The sequence below is a fragment of the Anomaloglossus baeobatrachus genome, unplaced genomic scaffold, assembly GCF_048569485.1.
Source record: "Anomaloglossus baeobatrachus isolate aAnoBae1 unplaced genomic scaffold, aAnoBae1.hap1 Scaffold_2719, whole genome shotgun sequence".
Classification (NCBI taxonomy): domain Eukaryota; kingdom Metazoa; phylum Chordata; class Amphibia; order Anura; family Aromobatidae; genus Anomaloglossus; species Anomaloglossus baeobatrachus.
In genome coordinates this window covers 84270-101019 of record NW_027442223.1, presented here as the reverse complement: position 1 = coordinate 101019, position 16750 = coordinate 84270, and the positions used below count along the sequence as shown (strand labels likewise).

Genomic DNA, 16750 nt, shown 5'->3' with positions numbered 1-16750 from the left:
CTCACCACCCGCTTCCCTTCTCCTGTCATCCCCCTACCACCCGGGAAAAAAAGAGATTGCCCCCTCCTTCCACTAGCCCACCCTCCCACCCAAAGAACAACTTCTTCTGCGCAGCTTGTTTTCTAGGCAGCAGCGCTATTGTGATGTCATCGGGGGGCATTGTGACAAGCCGCCAGTGTTCCGTCTCTTCATGTTGTGCACAGTTCAAACGGAAAATACATCAACAGGCAGACTACAGAAAAGCTTACTATCAAAGGTTAGAGGGGGGCTTTCTCAGAGGGCTTTTTACAGTTTTTCTATTCCCAATTAGCCGTTTAAGTGTACTTATTGAAAGTAGTAATTCTTTCATAGGCCGCCCTTTCTTAGTATTTGACGTTCCTTATATTGCGGTATGAGGCTTCGCAGTAGGTTGCAAACATTCATCACCCATGACTGTCCCCAATTGAGCTCAGAAGCTCAATGTCTATCATGACCTCTCTTTTAGAATGTCCAAGAGCAAGCAAACTATTCCTCCAGGAGAGGGCGCCAACAGACTACTAAAGAGATCATCATTACTCAAAGAAAACCCCAAAAACCAATGCATGATAGGAATAAACAGGTAACTTTCTTTGGAGTGGAAGCGGAGAGATCGCACCAGATGCCAATTCTAGATGTTATCACACCTGTGGTCACTGCAGCAGCAGGTGAATCCACTTTGTCCAAAAGGGATCTATTCCATTCAATTGCAAATGATCTAGATAAGACAGAGAACTGCAGCACGGGGACATAGCCGAGTTGGTCAGGTTGAGTGGTGATGAGTTTGCTATTTGGATGAATAAAGAAAGTCAAAAGTGTGAAAGATAAAAAACAAAAGGAGGAAGTGTGAAAAGTGAATGGGCCAAATTGAGGTGCATATGAAGACGTATGCTTTCTTCCAATTCATTAAATCGGGCTAATATGAATCAGGTGAATTGAGTTCTGCTTTTGGAAACTGGGTTAAGAAGGGGTGCACCGTTCCTGGAGGTACTGCAATACCAGGTCAATGCGTGGAGTGGACAGAGCAAGCTCTTTTTCCATCTCCCTGTTCTAAAAATCCATTTAATATATGGTCCCCAGATAGGGGACGTATCAGATATTAAACTGATAAGAACAGATACTACACTTGATCTTAGCCAAAAGGCCGAGAAGCGATAACCAGAATTGGTTTGGGCCTCGAGTGGCACCCTGGCCTATGCCGGACACATCTTAGGGAGAGAGAGCGAGAGGGAGACAAACCCACGCCTACACAAGACATTTTGTCACCCAAGCCAACCCTTGAAAAGGCTGCTTTGCAGAGCCAAAACAAGAAGAATGGTGCGTTTTGCAGCCGCCGCCCACTGCAATGAATCTGAATAACTCCTCCTTTAGGGCGCAAGCAACTCCCCTCCCCCTTGCAGTCTTTCCAATTCACGATACAAAAAGACGGACAGGACAGGTTGCCTGACTTTCCGTCACTGCCACCCTTTGCCATCCTTACCCGTAGAAAGCCCTTTCATCATCCCCAAACCCTAATCTTTTCCCTTTCCTTCCCAGCCCCCAAACCCTGCCCTCTGTACCTTTCTCACCACCCGCTTCCCTTCTCCTGTCATCCCCCTACCACCCGGGAAAAAAAGAGATTGCCCCCTCCTTCCACTAGCCCACCCTCCCACCCAAAGAACAACTTCTTCTGCGCAGCTTGTTTTCTAGGCAGCAGCGCTATTGTGATGTCATCGGGGGGCATTGTGACAAGCCGCCAGTGTTCCGTCTCTTCATGTTGTGCACAGTTCAAACGGAAAATACATCAACAGGCAGACTACAGAAAAGCTTACTATCAAAGGTTAGAGGGGGGCTTTCTCAGAGGGCTTTTTACAGTTTTTCTATTCCCAATTAGCCGTTTAAGTGTACTTATTGAAAGTAGTAATTCTTTCATAGGCCGCCCTTTCTTAGTATTTGACGTTCCTTATATTGCGGTATGAGGCTTCGCAGTAGGTTGCAAACATTCATCACCCATGACTGTCCCCAATTGAGCTCAGAAGCTCAATGTCTATCATGACCTCTCTTTTAGAATGTCCAAGAGCAAGCAAACTATTCCTCCAGGAGAGGGCGCCAACAGACTACTAAAGAGATCATCATTACTCAAAGAAAACCCCAAAAACCAATGCATGATAGGAATAAACAGGTAACTTTCTTTGGAGTGGAAGCGGAGAGATCGCACCAGATGCCAATTCTAGATGTTATCACACCTGTGGTCACTGCAGCAGCAGGTGAATCCACTTTGTCCAAAAGGGATCTATTCCATTCAATTGCAAATGATCTAGATAAGACAGAGAACTGCAGCACGGGGACATAGCCGAGTTGGTCAGGTTGAGTGGTGATGAGTTTGCTATTTGGATGAATAAAGAAAGTCAAAAGTGTGAAAGATAAAAAACAAAAGGAGGAAGTGTGAAAAGTGAATGGGCCAAATTGAGGTGCATATGAAGACGTATGCTTTCTTCCAATTCATTAAATCGGGCTAATATGAATCAGGTGAATTGAGTTCTGCTTTTGGAAACTGGGTTAAGAAGGGGTGCACCGTTCCTGGAGGTACTGCAATACCAGGTCAATGCGTGGAGTGGACAGAGCAAGCTCTTTTTCCATCTCCCTGTTCTAAAAATCCATTTAATATATGGTCCCCAGATAGGGGACGTATCAGATATTAAACTGATAAGAACAGATACTACACTTGATCTTAGCCAAAAGGCCGAGAAGCGATAACCAGAATTGGTTTGGGCCTCGAGTGGCACCCTGGCCTATGCCGGACACATCTTAGGGAGAGAGAGCGAGAGGGAGACAAACCCACGCCTACACAAGACATTTTGTCACCCAAGCCAACCCTTGAAAAGGCTGCTTTGCAGAGCCAAAACAAGAAGAATGGTGCGTTTTGCAGCCGCCGCCCACTGCAATGAATCTGAATAACTCCTCCTTTAGGGCGCAAGCAACTCCCCTCCCCCTTGCAGTCTTTCCAATTCACGATACAAAAAGACGGACAGGACAGGTTGCCTGACTTTCCGTCACTGCCACCCTTTGCCATCCTTACCCGTAGAAAGCCCTTTCATCATCCCCAAACCCTAATCTTTTCCCTTTCCTTCCCAGCCCCCAAACCCTGCCCTCTGTACCTTTCTCACCACCCGCTTCCCTTCTCCTGTCATCCCCCTACCACCCGGGAAAAAAAGAGATTGCCCCCTCCTTCCACTAGCCCACCCTCCCACCCAAAGAACAACTTCTTCTGCGCAGCTTGTTTTCTAGGCAGCAGCGCTATTGTGATGTCATCGGGGGGCATTGTGACAAGCCGCCAGTGTTCCGTCTCTTCATGTTGTGCACAGTTCAAACGGAAAATACATCAACAGGCAGACTACAGAAAAGCTTACTATCAAAGGTTAGAGGGGGGCTTTCTCAGAGGGCTTTTTACAGTTTTTCTATTCCCAATTAGCCGTTTAAGTGTACTTATTGAAAGTAGTAATTCTTTCATAGGCCGCCCTTTCTTAGTATTTGACGTTCCTTATATTGCGGTATGAGGCTTCGCAGTAGGTTGCAAACATTCATCACCCATGACTGTCCCCAATTGAGCTCAGAAGCTCAATGTCTATCATGACCTCTCTTTTAGAATGTCCAAGAGCAAGCAAACTATTCCTCCAGGAGAGGGCGCCAACAGACTACTAAAGAGATCATCATTACTCAAAGAAAACCCCAAAAACCAATGCATGATAGGAATAAACAGGTAACTTTCTTTGGAGTGGAAGCGGAGAGATCGCACCAGATGCCAATTCTAGATGTTATCACACCTGTGGTCACTGCAGCAGCAGGTGAATCCACTTTGTCCAAAAGGGATCTATTCCATTCAATTGCAAATGATCTAGATAAGACAGAGAACTGCAGCACGGGGACATAGCCGAGTTGGTCAGGTTGAGTGGTGATGAGTTTGCTATTTGGATGAATAAAGAAAGTCAAAAGTGTGAAAGATAAAAAACAAAAGGAGGAAGTGTGAAAAGTGAATGGGCCAAATTGAGGTGCATATGAAGACGTATGCTTTCTTCCAATTCATTAAATCGGGCTAATATGAATCAGGTGAATTGAGTTCTGCTTTTGGAAACTGGGTTAAGAAGGGGTGCACCGTTCCTGGAGGTACTGCAATACCAGGTCAATGCGTGGAGTGGACAGAGCAAGCTCTTTTTCCATCTCCCTGTTCTAAAAATCCATTTAATATATGGTCCCCAGATAGGGGACGTATCAGATATTAAACTGATAAGAACAGATACTACACTTGATCTTAGCCAAAAGGCCGAGAAGCGATAACCAGAATTGGTTTGGGCCTCGAGTGGCACCCTGGCCTATGCCGGACACATCTTAGGGAGAGAGAGCGAGAGGGAGACAAACCCACGCCTACACAAGACATTTTGTCACCCAAGCCAACCCTTGAAAAGGCTGCTTTGCAGAGCCAAAACAAGAAGAATGGTGCGTTTTGCAGCCGCCGCCCACTGCAATGAATCTGAATAACTCCTCCTTTAGGGCGCAAGCAACTCCCCTCCCCCTTGCAGTCTTTCCAATTCACGATACAAAAAGACGGACAGGACAGGTTGCCTGACTTTCCGTCACTGCCACCCTTTGCCATCCTTACCCGTAGAAAGCCCTTTCATCATCCCCAAACCCTAATCTTTTCCCTTTCCTTCCCAGCCCCCAAACCCTGCCCTCTGTACCTTTCTCACCACCCGCTTCCCTTCTCCTGTCATCCCCCTACCACCCGGGAAAAAAAGAGATTGCCCCCTCCTTCCACTAGCCCACCCTCCCACCCAAAGAACAACTTCTTCTGCGCAGCTTGTTTTCTAGGCAGCAGCGCTATTGTGATGTCATCGGGGGGCATTGTGACAAGCCGCCAGTGTTCCGTCTCTTCATGTTGTGCACAGTTCAAACGGAAAATACATCAACAGGCAGACTACAGAAAAGCTTACTATCAAAGGTTAGAGGGGGGCTTTCTCAGAGGGCTTTTTACAGTTTTTCTATTCCCAATTAGCCGTTTAAGTGTACTTATTGAAAGTAGTAATTCTTTCATAGGCCGCCCTTTCTTAGTATTTGACGTTCCTTATATTGCGGTATGAGGCTTCGCAGTAGGTTGCAAACATTCATCACCCATGACTGTCCCCAATTGAGCTCAGAAGCTCAATGTCTATCATGACCTCTCTTTTAGAATGTCCAAGAGCAAGCAAACTATTCCTCCAGGAGAGGGCGCCAACAGACTACTAAAGAGATCATCATTACTCAAAGAAAACCCCAAAAACCAATGCATGATAGGAATAAACAGGTAACTTTCTTTGGAGTGGAAGCGGAGAGATCGCACCAGATGCCAATTCTAGATGTTATCACACCTGTGGTCACTGCAGCAGCAGGTGAATCCACTTTGTCCAAAAGGGATCTATTCCATTCAATTGCAAATGATCTAGATAAGACAGAGAACTGCAGCACGGGGACATAGCCGAGTTGGTCAGGTTGAGTGGTGATGAGTTTGCTATTTGGATGAATAAAGAAAGTCAAAAGTGTGAAAGATAAAAAACAAAAGGAGGAAGTGTGAAAAGTGAATGGGCCAAATTGAGGTGCATATGAAGACGTATGCTTTCTTCCAATTCATTAAATCGGGCTAATATGAATCAGGTGAATTGAGTTCTGCTTTTGGAAACTGGGTTAAGAAGGGGTGCACCGTTCCTGGAGGTACTGCAATACCAGGTCAATGCGTGGAGTGGACAGAGCAAGCTCTTTTTCCATCTCCCTGTTCTAAAAATCCATTTAATATATGGTCCCCAGATAGGGGACGTATCAGATATTAAACTGATAAGAACAGATACTACACTTGATCTTAGCCAAAAGGCCGAGAAGCGATAACCAGAATTGGTTTGGGCCTCGAGTGGCACCCTGGCCTATGCCGGACACATCTTAGGGAGAGAGAGCGAGAGGGAGACAAACCCACGCCTACACAAGACATTTTGTCACCCAAGCCAACCCTTGAAAAGGCTGCTTTGCAGAGCCAAAACAAGAAGAATGGTGCGTTTTGCAGCCGCCGCCCACTGCAATGAATCTGAATAACTCCTCCTTTAGGGCGCAAGCAACTCCCCTCCCCCTTGCAGTCTTTCCAATTCACGATACAAAAAGACGGACAGGACAGGTTGCCTGACTTTCCGTCACTGCCACCCTTTGCCATCCTTACCCGTAGAAAGCCCTTTCATCATCCCCAAACCCTAATCTTTTCCCTTTCCTTCCCAGCCCCCAAACCCTGCCCTCTGTACCTTTCTCACCACCCGCTTCCCTTCTCCTGTCATCCCCCTACCACCCGGGAAAAAAAGAGATTGCCCCCTCCTTCCACTAGCCCACCCTCCCACCCAAAGAACAACTTCTTCTGCGCAGCTTGTTTTCTAGGCAGCAGCGCTATTGTGATGTCATCGGGGGGCATTGTGACAAGCCGCCAGTGTTCCGTCTCTTCATGTTGTGCACAGTTCAAACGGAAAATACATCAACAGGCAGACTACAGAAAAGCTTACTATCAAAGGTTAGAGGGGGGCTTTCTCAGAGGGCTTTTTACAGTTTTTCTATTCCCAATTAGCCGTTTAAGTGTACTTATTGAAAGTAGTAATTCTTTCATAGGCCGCCCTTTCTTAGTATTTGACGTTCCTTATATTGCGGTATGAGGCTTCGCAGTAGGTTGCAAACATTCATCACCCATGACTGTCCCCAATTGAGCTCAGAAGCTCAATGTCTATCATGACCTCTCTTTTAGAATGTCCAAGAGCAAGCAAACTATTCCTCCAGGAGAGGGCGCCAACAGACTACTAAAGAGATCATCATTACTCAAAGAAAACCCCAAAAACCAATGCATGATAGGAATAAACAGGTAACTTTCTTTGGAGTGGAAGCGGAGAGATCGCACCAGATGCCAATTCTAGATGTTATCACACCTGTGGTCACTGCAGCAGCAGGTGAATCCACTTTGTCCAAAAGGGATCTATTCCATTCAATTGCAAATGATCTAGATAAGACAGAGAACTGCAGCACGGGGACATAGCCGAGTTGGTCAGGTTGAGTGGTGATGAGTTTGCTATTTGGATGAATAAAGAAAGTCAAAAGTGTGAAAGATAAAAAACAAAAGGAGGAAGTGTGAAAAGTGAATGGGCCAAATTGAGGTGCATATGAAGACGTATGCTTTCTTCCAATTCATTAAATCGGGCTAATATGAATCAGGTGAATTGAGTTCTGCTTTTGGAAACTGGGTTAAGAAGGGGTGCACCGTTCCTGGAGGTACTGCAATACCAGGTCAATGCGTGGAGTGGACAGAGCAAGCTCTTTTTCCATCTCCCTGTTCTAAAAATCCATTTAATATATGGTCCCCAGATAGGGGACGTATCAGATATTAAACTGATAAGAACAGATTTTTGATTTAACAGCATCTTTATTATCATGCACTACTCACAAAAAGGTAACAAACCGTGTACAGTGCCGCAGCCCCGTACACACAGAACTATACAATCCTTCTTACATAGCCATAGAGTACGACGCACTAAACTATACATCACGCTCCTATGCTATCCATAACACTCAAGCTGAAAGAAAAAGTTAGACAATAAATAACGACGAACCGGCGATTGGGGGGTGGGGGTAGGGGAAAAGGGGGATAGGGTGGGGAAATCACAGGCCCGAAGCTTTATTGAAAGACGCACATAACGGGAAAAGGAGGGAGGGGGCATGGAAGAGGTCTAAACCTCCTCCTCGGCGCTGTCGTCCGGACTGTCCATGATGGAATAGTCTCTGAGCAGGCTGTGGATCAGCCTGCGGCAATCCTGGATAGACATCCTCTCCCTCTTCAAGATGAGCCGGTTCCTGGCGACCCAAATAGCGTCCTTAAAGCAGTTCATAAGGCGCCAAGCCTCCTGGATGGCTCCAACGGTGTGAGTCCCAGGGAAGAGTCCATAAAGTACGGAATGGTATGAAAGGCTCCCTCTGGGGACGGAGTTCCTCAGGTCATCCTCCAGGGCAACCAACAGGCGCTGTGCAAAACGGCAGTCCCAAAAGGCGTGCAGCGATGTTTCCTCCACGAAGGGGCACCTTGGGCAGTAGCGGGTTTTGCACAGGTTCCGGGCGTGCATGAATGACCGGACGGGCAGTCCGCCCTGTATCGCCATCCATGACAAGTCCTTGTGCCCGTTGGTCAATCCAGCCGATGACACGTTTGTCCAAACAGTCTCCAGTGTGTCGTGATGAAGTCCTGGAATGTTCTCCATTTCGTCCTTGGCTCTGATGAGTTTGTGGATAGTCTTTGGCTTCCACAAATCAGGCTTGAGTCCCTCCAGTTGGTGTTCCCTTACAAACCGAACCACGTCTCCGTAGAACCATGGCGTCGTCCAGTTGTAGGGGAAGGAGCTGTCCCACTTGTCCCAGCCTAACCGTCTCCAAAGGGGGAGCAGGAAGAAGCGAGACATGGACCCACCCGCGGAACCTCTCTTGACTCGCAGAGTTCGGCGAACGCAGTCACATACGAAGGAGGATCGCAGGAGGGTGGGGATATCGGGTACGCCCTTCCCACCCTTGCGAGGATCCTTGTACATGATGCTCCGCTTTACTCTGTCCATCTTGGATCCCCAGACAAAACGAAACACCGTCCTGGTAATGGCCCTGCACACGGTGGCAAGGGGGGGCCAGGCCTGGGCCGTGTACTGCAGCACGGGCAGTACCTCGTTACGCAGGACCAGTGCTTTGCCCTCACAGGTGAGGCGTCTGAGGCTCCACAGACCGATCCGTTGGGTGATCTTGGTCAAGCGTTCCTCCCAGGACTTGAGGGCTGCTCCTTCCTTCCCGAACCAGACTCCAAGAACCTTGATGAAATCCGGCTGGATGCTGAAAGGGAAGGGGGCGGAAGAGGCCGGCTGCCAGTCCCCGAAGAGCATGGCTTCCGACTTCCCGCAGTTGACTTTGGCTCCCGAAGCCCGTCCGAAGGTCTCACAGGTCTGGACGAGGGTGTCGACTGAGCGCCGGTCCGCGCAGAAGACGGTCACGTCGTCCATGTAGAGCGAGCACTTGACCTCGAAGCGTTCTGGTCCTGGTGCGGTGATCCCTCTGATCTCTCCATTCCGCCGGATAGCCTCTGCAAAGAGTTCTATAACACAAACAAAAAGAAGAGGTGACAGAGGACAGCCTTGTCTGACCCCTGAGAGGACCGGGAAGGGGTCAGTCTTCCAGCCGTTTACCAACACCGAGCTGTGAATATCAAAATACATTAGTTGGACATACAAGCAAAACATGTTACCCAAACCTAACCTGTGCAGAGCTTTGCCCAGGAACTCATGGGAAACACGGTCGAAGGCCTTTTCCTGATCCAACGAGATCAGGGCTGCGTGCACCCGGCGGGCTTTGATGTACTCGACCGTGTCCCGCATGAGAGCCAGGCTGTCTGCGATGCGACGTCCGGGGATGCCGCAGGTCTGATCCGGGTGGATGATCCGTCCGATAACAGTCTTCAATCTCGTTGCCATCGTCTTGGCCAGGATCTTGTAGTCGACGTTCAGAAGGGTGATGGGACGCCAATTCTTCAGGTCGCACCTCTCTCCTTTACGCTTGTACAGGATCGTGACCATTCCTTCCCTCAGAGATGGAGGCATTCTGCCCTCCACCACCATCTCCTCATACAGCCCTAACAGGTCCGGACAGATTAGGTCTCCCAGCGCTACATAGAGCTCTGCTGGGAGGCCGTCACTGCCCGGTGTCCTGCCAGAACTAAAGGATTTGGCGGCCGAGAGCAGCTCGTCCACCGTCAGAGGAACATCCATGGCCGCCGCGTCTGCAGGGTCAAGATGGTTAGTGATACCTGACAGGAACTTATCGGCGGCCTCGGGGTCAGTAGTCTTGCGGGCGTAGAGTTCGCTGTAGAAGTCGCTGACGACCTTCATCACGTTCTCTTTCCCGCGTCGCATGCTTCCACTCTCGTCTCGTAGTTCATTCATGGGCGTGTGACCGGCGTGGAGTTTCCTGAAAAAGAACGAGTTACATTTCTCACCCTTCTCCAGGTTCTCCACTTTGGAACGGAAGACAATTCGCTTGGACTCCTCCTCGAAGTGCCTTTTCAGGCTCCTCTTAGTCTCCTCCAGCTCCTCTCTTACGTCCCAGCCGCATCGAAGAAGGTCCTGCAGGGAACGCAGCTCACGCTGGAGTCTCCTGAAGTCCCTCCTCTTCAGACACGCCTGTTGTTGACTCTTTGCCTGAAAGAAGAAACGGAACTCGAGTTTAACGTATTCCCACCAGTCAGAAACAGACCGGAAGCCCGCCTTGTAGGCCCGCCACGTGGAGTAGGCAGCTCTAAGCTCCTCCAGAATCTCACCCTTTTCCAGCAGAGAGCAGTTCAGCTTCCAGGAGCCCGGGCCAATGGGGAAGCCATGGCCCAGCACACCTTGAAAGTGAATGGCTCTGTGGTCAGAGAAGAAGCAGGGGACCATCGAGTGCCCACTCCGCCCAACCGCCCGAGAGGTAAACACAAAGTCAATCCTGGAACGCAGCGAGCCATCGGATCGGCACCATGAATAGTTCACGGATCCGTGTCCGATGGAGCCAACAACGTCCACAAGAGAGGCTTCGGTCACCATCTCAATGAGCAGTTTGGATGTGACGTCCAACTTGGCAGCCGTTCCAGAACTGCGTCCATCCTCCTCAATCGGGCAGTTGAAATCCCCGGCCATCACTACCGTCCTGGCGGTAGCGAGCTGAGGGCGCAGGGCTTGGAGGAGCTCCAGTCGATCGCTCTTCACAGGAGAAGCATACACATTGATGAACCTGACAGGTTCTCCCGCCCAGGTGCCATCCACGAGCAGTAACCTGCCGCAGACGATTTCCTGAACAGAGTCCAATGTGAAGGCGCTTCCCCTGATCAGCACGGCGACCCCCGCGGACCTACAGTCGCCTCCGCCGGACCAGTAGGATGGGCCATGGGTCCACTCCCTGGCCAGATGGTTGAAGGACCTAGAGGAGGGAAGGGAGCATTCCTGCAGGAAAAATACATCACTAGACTGAGTGTTAAGGAACGCAAAAATTGTCTGACGTCGGAACTTGTCTCTGATGCTCCTAACATTAATGGAAAAGATGTTAATGTTAGCAGTCATTGGAGGAAAGAGAAAGTTAGCGCAGGCGGTGTGCCTTAGTTACCACTCCGGTCGGGCGGTTCTTCCTCTTTGGCACCTGCTGGTAAGGGTATCTCCAGCAGACCCTCTTCTTCTAGCTGATCGAGCAGGGATGGTGCCTCAGTGGCTTCCGACTCCTCCATTTCTTCTTCGGCCACAAGGGACTCCACCATCTGCTCCAACACGTCCGGTTCTGGGAGGAGGCCATCCTCCTCTTCCTGGGGTGGATTGGGATCCACAATGAACAGCTTGGAAGGTTCTGCGACAGGACTATCTTCCACCTTCCTTTTCCTTTGGCCTGTACCTGAGGAGACAAGAGCTGGAAAATCCTCCTCGGTGAAAAGTGCAAGAGTGCTGAGGTCCTCTGCTCTCATGGTCTGGGGAGGGAGAGTGGGCTTTGGGGGGGGGGTGAGGAGACCAACTGAGGAGTAGGGAAATGAGGTGGAGGTAGTGGAATCCTCAGTAGGGTTGGCCGGGGGGGGAGGGGTTTGGACAGGGGTGAAAGGGGGGGGGACCAGGGAGGGGGCAACAGTTTTCTTACCCTTTTTCCTGGACTCCGTGGCTGCTGGGGCATCGGCTGGAGCCACGGTCGCCGGGTTCTTGGCCGCCTTGTCCTTGGCCTCTGTGGCCTTGGTCGTAGCTGCCTTGGTCGACGAAGCTGTGACTACCCGATACTGGGTCACCGCGGCAACCCTTGCCCAGGATTTCTCCCGCTGTGGGCAGTCCTTGTAAAGGTGGTCCGCCTGTCCACATAGGTTGCAAGTCTTCTTCTTTGGGCAGTCCTTGGAGCTGTGTCCCGTCACCCGGCAAACCCTGCAGGCGTCCTCCTTGCAGGTCTTCATCGAATGCCCTTTCCCGCCACATTTCCTGCAGTTGTGTGGCATGTCCGGGTAGTAGATGAGACCAAAGGAGTTTCCCAGAGAGAATGTCGGGGGCAGGTGCTGGAGACCATCCTCGGATGCTGGTTCCCTGTAGAGTCGAACGGTTACTGACCACTTACCCGTCCAGAATCCGTTGCCGTTAAGGATGTGGGATGGCTCCCTCACCACTGTGCAGAGACGTCCCAGGAACGTGGAGATGTCTCTTCCTGGGGTGTGCGGGTTCCGCATGGAGACCGTGATCCTCTTCTCATCCCTCTGTATAGGACAGGATCCTAAAAAAGAATGAAAAGGGGAGTCCGGCATCGCTGCGTTCATCGCCTCCCAGTATCTCCTGCAGGCATTCACCGTGGCAAAGGTTACCAGAAAAATACCAGTCATGAAGGTCTGGACACTCAGGGTTTCCGCCCTGGAGAAGCCCTGATCCAGAATCATCTTCTTGCAGAACACGTCGCTGGACATGTCCGGCAACCTACCATCCACCGCCTTTAGCTTCAGGGCGACCGTCTGCCGCATCCAAGGCTCCAGGGTTGGAGCCTTTTCAGGCGGCGTCCGGGCTCCCTCCGGCTGGCTGGCGTCGGAGGTAGGGGCCTCTTGGGCCGAAGAAGCCTCTGGATGAGCCTTCCTGGAGGTCCCTGGGTCCTGAGCCTTCTTGGCTGCCTTCTCTGGCTTGCTTGCCATGGCTGGTTCCTGCTTGAGTTCCCGGAGCTGGATCTTGGATTCTTCTCCGGGTGTCTTCTCCCGCTGTGTTCCTCCTCGAAGTTCCTCTGGTCTCCCCAAGTCTTCTCCGAGCCTTCGTCTTCTTGCTTCTTTCTGCCAAGCTCTTCTTCCGTCCGATCTCCCTCTTCCGGTCTCGGCTGGGCTTCGGAGCTCGTCTCCCTGATCGTATCTCGTCAAGTGTAGCTAGCTCAGTTTGTTCTGATAAGAACAGATACTACACTTGATCTTAGCCAAAAGGCCGAGAAGCGATAACCAGAATTGGTTTGGGCCTCGAGTGGCACCCTGGCCTATGCCGGACACATCTTAGGGAGAGAGAGCGAGAGGGAGACAAACCCACGCCTACACAAGACATTTTGTCACCCAAGCCAACCCTTGAAAAGGCTGCTTTGCAGAGCCAAAACAAGAAGAATGGTGCGTTTTGCAGCCGCCGCCCACTGCAATGAATCTGAATAACTCCTCCTTTAGGGCGCAAGCAACTCCCCTCCCCCTTGCAGTCTTTCCAATTCACGATACAAAAAGACGGACAGGACAGGTTGCCTGACTTTCCGTCACTGCCACCCTTTGCCATCCTTACCCGTAGAAAGCCCTTTCATCATCCCCAAACCCTAATCTTTTCCCTTTCCTTCCCAGCCCCCAAACCCTGCCCTCTGTACCTTTCTCACCACCCGCTTCCCTTCTCCTGTCATCCCCCTACCACCCGGGAAAAAAAGAGATTGCCCCCTCCTTCCACTAGCCCACCCTCCCACCCAAAGAACAACTTCTTCTGCGCAGCTTGTTTTCTAGGCAGCAGCGCTATTGTGATGTCATCGGGGGGCATTGTGACAAGCCGCCAGTGTTCCATCTCTTCATGTTGTGCACAGTTCAAACGGAAAATACATCAACAGGCAGACTACAGAAAAGCTTACTATCAAAGGTTAGAGGGGGGCTTTCTCAGAGGGCTTTTTACAGTTTTTCTATTCCCAATTAGCCGTTTAAGTGTACTTATTGAAAGTAGTAATTCTTTCATAGGCCGCCCTTTCTTAGTATTTGACGTTCCTTATATTGCGGTATGAGGCTTCGCAGTAGGTTGCAAACATTCATCACCCATGACTGTCCCCAATTGAGCTCAGAAGCTCAATGTCTATCATGACCTCTCTTTTAGAATGTCCAAGAGCAAGCAAACTATTCCTCCAGGAGAGGGCGCCAACAGACTACTAAAGAGATCATCATTACTCAAAGAAAACCCCAAAAACCAATGCATGATAGGAATAAACAGGTAACTTTCTTTGGAGTGGAAGCGGAGAGATCGCACCAGATGCCAATTCTAGATGTTATCACACCTGTGGTCACTGCAGCAGCAGGTGAATCCACTTTGTCCAAAAGGGATCTATTCCATTCAATTGCAAATGATCTAGATAAGACAGAGAACTGCAGCACGGGGACATAGCCGAGTTGGTCAGGTTGAGTGGTGATGAGTTTGCTATTTGGATGAATAAAGAAAGTCAAAAGTGTGAAAGATAAAAAACAAAAGGAGGAAGTGTGAAAAGTGAATGGGCCAAATTGAGGTGCATATGAAGACGTATGCTTTCTTCCAATTCATTAAATCGGGCTAATATGAATCAGGTGAATTGAGTTCTGCTTTTGGAAACTGGGTTAAGAAGGGGTGCACCGTTCCTGGAGGTACTGCAATACCAGGTCAATGCGTGGAGTGGACAGAGCAAGCTCTTTTTCCATCTCCCTGTTCTAAAAATCCATTTAATATATGGTCCCCAGATAGGGGACGTATCAGATATTAAACTGATAAGAACAGATACTACACTTGATCTTAGCCAAAAGGCCGAGAAGCGATAACCAGAATTGGTTTGGGCCTCGAGTGGCACCCTGGCCTATGCCGGACACATCTTAGGGAGAGAGAGCGAGAGGGAGACAAACCCACGCCTACACAAGACATTTTGTCACCCAAGCCAACCCTTGAAAAGGCTGCTTTGCAGAGCCAAAACAAGAAGAATGGTGCGTTTTGCAGCCGCCGCCCACTGCAATGAATCTGAATAACTCCTCCTTTAGGGCGCAAGCAACTCCCCTCCCCCTTGCAGTCTTTCCAATTCACGATACAAAAAGACGGACAGGACAGGTTGCCTGACTTTCCGTCACTGCCACCCTTTGCCATCCTTACCCGTAGAAAGCCCTTTCATCATCCCCAAACCCTAATCTTTTCCCTTTCCTTCCCAGCCCCCAAACCCTGCCCTCTGTACCTTTCTCACCACCCGCTTCCCTTCTCCTGTCATCCCCCTACCACCCGGGAAAAAAAGAGATTGCCCCCTCCTTCCACTAGCCCACCCTCCCACCCAAAGAACAACTTCTTCTGCGCAGCTTGTTTTCTAGGCAGCAGCGCTATTGTGATGTCATCGGGGGGCATTGTGACAAGCCGCCAGTGTTCCGTCTCTTCATGTTGTGCACAGTTCAAACGGAAAATACATCAACAGGCAGACTACAGAAAAGCTTACTATCAAAGGTTAGAGGGGGGCTTTCTCAGAGGGCTTTTTACAGTTTTTCTATTCCCAATTAGCCGTTTAAGTGTACTTATTGAAAGTAGTAATTCTTTCATAGGCCGCCCTTTCTTAGTATTTGACGTTCCTTATATTGCGGTATGAGGCTTCGCAGTAGGTTGCAAACATTCATCACCCATGACTGTCCCCAATTGAGCTCAGAAGCTCAATGTCTATCATGACCTCTCTTTTAGAATGTCCAAGAGCAAGCAAACTATTCCTCCAGGAGAGGGCGCCAACAGACTACTAAAGAGATCATCATTACTCAAAGAAAACCCCAAAAACCAATGCATGATAGGAATAAACAGGTAACTTTCTTTGGAGTGGAAGCGGAGAGATCGCACCAGATGCCAATTCTAGATGTTATCACACCTGTGGTCACTGCAGCAGCAGGTGAATCCACTTTGTCCAAAAGGGATCTATTCCATTCAATTGCAAATGATCTAGATAAGACAGAGAACTGCAGCACGGGGACATAGCCGAGTTGGTCAGGTTGAGTGGTGATGAGTTTGCTATTTGGATGAATAAAGAAAGTCAAAAGTGTGAAAGATAAAAAACAAAAGGAGGAAGTGTGAAAAGTGAATGGGCCAAATTGAGGTGCATATGAAGACGTATGCTTTCTTCCAATTCATTAAATCGGGCTAATATGAATCAGGTGAATTGAGTTCTGCTTTTGGAAACTGGGTTAAGAAGGGGTGCACCGTTCCTGGAGGTACTGCAATACCAGGTCAATGCGTGGAGTGGACAGAGCAAGCTCTTTTTCCATCTCCCTGTTCTAAAAATCCATTTAATATATGGTCCCCAGATAGGGGACGTATCAGATATTAAACTGATAAGAACAGATACTACACTTGATCTTAGCCAAAAGGCCGAGAAGCGATAACCAGAATTGGTTTGGGCCTCGAGTGGCACCCTGGCCTATGCCGGACACATCTTAGGGAGAGAGAGCGAGAGGGAGACAAACCCACGCCTACACAAGACATTTTGTCACCCAAGCCAACCCTTGAAAAGGCTGCTTTGCAGAGCCAAAACAAGAAGAATGGTGCGTTTTGCAGCCGCCGCCCACTGCAATGAATCTGAATAACTCCTCCTTTAGGGCGCAAGCAACTCCCCTCCCCCTTGCAGTCTTTCCAATTCACGATACAAAAAGACGGACAGGACAGGTTGCCTGACTTTCCGTCACTGCCACCCTTTGCCATCCTTACCCGTAGAAAGCCCTTTCATCATCCCCAAACCCTAATCTTTTCCCTTTCCTTCCCAGCCCCCAAACCCTGCCCTCTGTACCTTTCTCACCACCCGCTTCCCTTCTCCTGTCATCCCCCTACCACCCGGGAAAAAAAGAGATTGCCCCCTCCTTCCACTAGCCCACCCTCCCACCCAAAGAACAACTTCTTCTGCGCAGCTTGTTTTCTAGGCAGCAGCGCTATTGTGATGTCATCGGGGGGCATTG

At 49.7% G+C, this 16750-nt stretch overlaps 6 non-coding genes and 2 pseudogenes across 6 annotated transcripts; all 8 read right to left on the bottom strand.

Moving 5' to 3' along the window:
* Window positions 1-980: 980 nt before the first annotated feature.
* Window positions 981-1171, bottom strand: LOC142265210 (U2 spliceosomal RNA). Its single transcript, XR_012731566.1, has one exon. It is a non-coding gene; the product is annotated as a U2 spliceosomal RNA (small nuclear RNA).
* A 1387-nt stretch (window positions 1172-2558) lies between these two features.
* LOC142265208 (U2 spliceosomal RNA) lies at window positions 2559-2749 on the bottom strand. The gene has a single exon (XR_012731565.1). It is a non-coding gene; the product is annotated as a U2 spliceosomal RNA (small nuclear RNA).
* Window positions 2750-4136: 1387 nt separating this feature from the next.
* Window positions 4137-4327, bottom strand: LOC142265207 (U2 spliceosomal RNA). The gene has a single exon (XR_012731564.1). It is a non-coding gene; the product is annotated as a U2 spliceosomal RNA (small nuclear RNA).
* Window positions 4328-5714: 1387 nt separating this feature from the next.
* On the bottom strand, window positions 5715-5905 carry LOC142265206 (U2 spliceosomal RNA). The gene has a single exon (XR_012731563.1). It is a non-coding gene; the product is annotated as a U2 spliceosomal RNA (small nuclear RNA).
* Window positions 5906-7292: 1387 nt separating this feature from the next.
* On the bottom strand, window positions 7293-7496 carry LOC142265157 (U2 spliceosomal RNA; annotated as a pseudogene).
* Window positions 7497-12935: 5439 nt separating this feature from the next.
* On the bottom strand, window positions 12936-13025 carry LOC142265167 (U2 spliceosomal RNA; annotated as a pseudogene).
* Window positions 13026-14412: 1387 nt separating this feature from the next.
* LOC142265205 (U2 spliceosomal RNA) lies at window positions 14413-14603 on the bottom strand. The gene has a single exon (XR_012731562.1). It is a non-coding gene; the product is annotated as a U2 spliceosomal RNA (small nuclear RNA).
* A 1387-nt stretch (window positions 14604-15990) lies between these two features.
* Window positions 15991-16181, bottom strand: LOC142265204 (U2 spliceosomal RNA). The gene has a single exon (XR_012731561.1). It is a non-coding gene; the product is annotated as a U2 spliceosomal RNA (small nuclear RNA).
* Window positions 16182-16750: the final 569 nt, after the last annotated feature.